Source organism: Trichechus manatus, unplaced genomic scaffold (assembly GCF_000243295.1).
Source record: "Trichechus manatus latirostris isolate Lorelei unplaced genomic scaffold, TriManLat1.0 scaffold00032, whole genome shotgun sequence".
NCBI classification, from domain to species: Eukaryota; Metazoa; Chordata; class Mammalia; order Sirenia; family Trichechidae; genus Trichechus; species Trichechus manatus.
In genome coordinates, this window is record NW_004443968.1 from 22,207,446 (window position 1) to 22,211,564 (window position 4,119).

Below are 4,119 nucleotides of genomic sequence, written 5' to 3' on the forward strand. Positions count from 1 at the left end.
TGTACTTTATTTTTATTATTTAAAGTTATTTGCAATATAACTTCATTTTATTGACTTTAATTTTTATTATTTAATTTTAGATTGTAGTAAATTTAGTTTTTGTTATTTCACAATTTTCTTTTGTCTTCTATTACATATTGTTTAATTTATTTGCTTGTTTTATTACTTTCTTTTTTATAAACTACCATATATTTAACTTTTCTTTTTTTTTTGAGACAGAAGTTCAATTTATTGATGGGTCTTAGTTATCTAGTGCTGCTATTACAGAAATACCACAAATGCTTGGCTTTAACAAAGAGAAATTTATTTTCTCACAGTCTAGTAGGCTAGAAGTCCAAACTCAGGGCATCAGCTCCAGGGGAAGGCTTTCTGTCTCTGTTGGCTCTGGAGGAAGGTCCTTGTCATCAATCTTCCCCTGGACAAGGAGCTTCTCCTAGCAGAAACCCTGGGTCAAAGGGACTCGCTCTGCTCCCAGGGCTGCTTTCTTGGTGGTTGAGGTTCCCCCATCTCTCTGCTTGCTTCTCTCTTTTATATCTTAAAAGAGATTGCCTCAAGACACAATCCAATCTTGTAGATTGAGTCCTGCCTTATTAACACAACTGCTGCCTATCCCATCTCGTTAACATCATAAAGGTAGGATTTATAACACATAGGAAAATCACATCAGATGACAAAATGGTGGACAATCACACAATACTGGGAATCATGGCCTAGCCAAAATGATACACATATTTTTGGAGAACACAATTCAATCCATGACAATGGGCAACATAGAGACAGGAAGGTCAATTTATTGGTGGGCACGGGTCAGGTGAGGCAGTGCTACCAAGGGCTTCATGAATGCAGGTCCTGCCACTTGTTCAAGGGGCCATGACTGGGGATGTATTTAACTCCACAACCATGTGGGAAGAGGCTCTTTCAGCCACTATATCTTCATACTCATCATCATTAAACTTGGTAAAGCCCCACATTTTGGAGATGTTGTTCTTCTGACACCCAGGGAACTTGAACTTGGCCCTGCATAGGGCCTCAATCACATGTTCCTTGTTTTGAAGCTTGGTACAGATGGACATAATGACTTGGTCAATGTGGACCCTGGCCACTGTACCCCGGGTTTTCCCAAAGGCATCTCGCATACCTATCTGGAGCCTAGATTAGGGACAGCAGAGACTAATCAGGTCAGAGACATTAAGAAAACGAAAGGGCTGTCTCCAAGGTCCCTTAGGGCAACCCATATGTGCAATGTTGCATACACTACTGAGGAGGCCGCTATTTGCAGCCACTGCACTCCTGCCCCCACAGGGAAGGAGATCAGTTGGCTTAATTGGCTTCAGATATTTAACTTCTCATTGTTTATATACAGAAAAAATTGCAGTTGCTTAAACAAGACAACCATTTATATCTCCCTCACATAAAATAAGTCGGTGTCAGAAGTTTAGGGCTTGTGTGAAGCTCCTTCTTATTCAGGAACCTAGATTTCTTCCTTCTCTCTGCTCTGTCGTCCTCTGGATCCACCAACATGATGAATTCATTGAAGAAAATGCTACCAGAGCTCCAGTTCCTAATCTCAAGGAGGAGGAAGGGTGGAATAAAGGACAAAGTTTCTAGCAGAATATTTTTTTCACGAACATCTATCATCTCATTGGCCTAGTCACTGACCACTGCTAGCAGCATATTATGTTGGTAAATTTGGGTATTTATTTATTATTTATTTATATATAATATGTTGCCACCTCAAATAAAACAGACATTCTATAAGTAAGAAATAAAGAGAATAGATATTGGATAAAAAAATTAATTGCGAGACATGGTCAATACTTCAGGGTCTAAAAAGACCATTTAATAATTCTCCTGTTTTTCAGATGAATTAATATCCATTGTTGGAAAAAAAATGGTTGATTTTCAAACACTAATGAAAGTAATGTTGAATATCAATCCTACCAACTTAATCTTGTTAAAATATAATACACAAGCTATCCCCTAACACATAGTGAAGAAGACTCATCCTACAATATCCTTAAGGACGTGATAAGATAAATACCAACCTATAAGGTAATATATTTTCTCTGTGGTACCAAATTCTTCAAAAGTAATTTTGATTCTACAGAAAACTCTACTTTGTTTGTTTGTTTCCTTTCCTTTCTTATGACTGATCCTTAAGGAGAAAAACAGACTTATAATTTCAACCAAGCAACTATTAATACTTCATAACAGTTTAATCATTAATTATAACCAATACCCCTGAAGCACACGAAAACAATTCTGGTTTTACAAATGGGATTGCCGAAGTGAAGTATAAGCCCCTTCCTTTTTGGGAAATTTACTCCATTACTATTAATCCTGAATACGTTCTTGTTAGTAGATGAACCGCAATAAGAGACTTTCTAATTACCCTAAGTCCCATTAAAGTATTTTAATGTATCATTAAAGCCGATGGATTGTACACACCTTTGATTATTCAGGTGCTGATTAGTTGTGAAAAACACTTACACCACCAAAATGTCAGCTAAATAGAGTTCACATCTTATGATATGTTAAGGCTGTGCCTGCAAGGAATAGATAAAGTCAGTCTTGGGTATTATTTAAGAATCATTTTTGTCATCATATTTTGTTTCAGCGTTTCCATTAATGTGTGCAAATTTAAACTAGGGAAAGTATAAAAAATCAGTTCTTAAAACTAGTAAAATGTGTGAATAATAAAAAGGATGAAAAATAATGAAATGAGGAATTATACAGTTATTTTTCTACTTGTTATAAGCATTCATAAAATACACATTTGACATGTCTCTACCAAAGCATCTGTTTTAATATTAGGAGGAAATAGCTCTTTCTTTTTATGTTGTTTGGTAATATAATCCAAATAAAATACAGGCAAAAAATGAAAGCATGATTATGCTATTTAGTTTGTAACAGCAAAACCTGTCCTTTCATATTATCAGTATTTTCTTTAGAGGCTGTTAATTTGGGAATCCATGGAAACTAGGAATCAGTGGATGATATGAAATAAGTACCAGCTTTTAAAATATGGCTAGCAACATTGTGCAATGGGCTTCCCTACTGTTTTTCTCTTCTTGAAACCCACAGGCAATTCCTTTTCTTTTGTTACACTATATCTGTTGGACAATCCAAATACTGATATTTTTCCCTAATATTTATTGCAAAGCTCTGAATGCTCAGAGCTGTCAGTAATATTTATTTTAAATACATGCATGCATGTGAGAAAAGAGTACATTCACATCCCTTTTGGGAGTGCCCTGTGTAAGAATGTCTCAACAGTGCTTCATAGTGGCCCAGGCTTCCTAGGATTATCTCTCTTTTTGGATCTCATAAACAGCTTGTTGTGTCTGCAGTGTTCATGAAGTTTGATCAATTAGAGTTGTCTGTGAAATTTGTTTATTTAGAGTAGTTTAGTGAGATAGCTCTTAGTGTATTGCTACTTGACAGACAGGGATGACATAATTTCAATGAAAAGTTGCAACTCAAGCAGTTACAGCACAAACAAAATCTTTTTATTGCTCTGCATCCTACAGAAGAAGCGAAGTTTCTAAAGTTATGTTTCTATGGAGGCATGGACTGTAACTAATACATTTGCATTATTTTATAAGCATATTTCATTGTAAAACCATTATTCTATAAGCATGTTGCATTGTAAAACCATTAAGTAATTTGAGAGAACAGTTTCTTTCAGTAAGAATTAGTGATTGGAAGCATGGGTCCTGGATCCAGGCTGTCTAGGTTTGAAATCCATATCCACCTCTTACTAGCTGCGCAAACTTGGGCAGGGTATTGAACTCTGTACTTCAATTTCTTAAATTTTGAAATGAGGGTAAATACGGTGCCGGTATCAATAGTGCTGTGGAGGTAAAATTAGACAATGCATATAAAAGAAGGCTACCTAGCCCTTAGTAAGTATGCAATGCATATTAACTATTATTACCACTATTGTTATTTTATTATTATGTAGTATTTGCCTAAAACAAAAGTAGATGCTGGAATTAAAGGGATAGTTTTTGCCACTTGTTATTCAGGGAAATAATCTTTGGTGGAATATGTATTAAATAAAAGCATGTTTAAAAGTTTGATAAGATTTTGACCCATATACACTCTGTATTTTAGATA

General features: G+C 35.4%; 1 non-coding gene across 1 annotated transcript; it reads right to left on the reverse strand.

The window, feature by feature from the left end:
* Positions 1–1,203: 1,203 nt before the first annotated feature.
* LOC111820290 (small nucleolar RNA SNORA70) lies at positions 1,204–1,334 on the reverse strand. The gene has a single exon (XR_002823845.1). It is a non-coding gene; the product is annotated as a small nucleolar RNA SNORA70 (small nucleolar RNA).
* Positions 1,335–4,119: the final 2,785 nt, after the last annotated feature.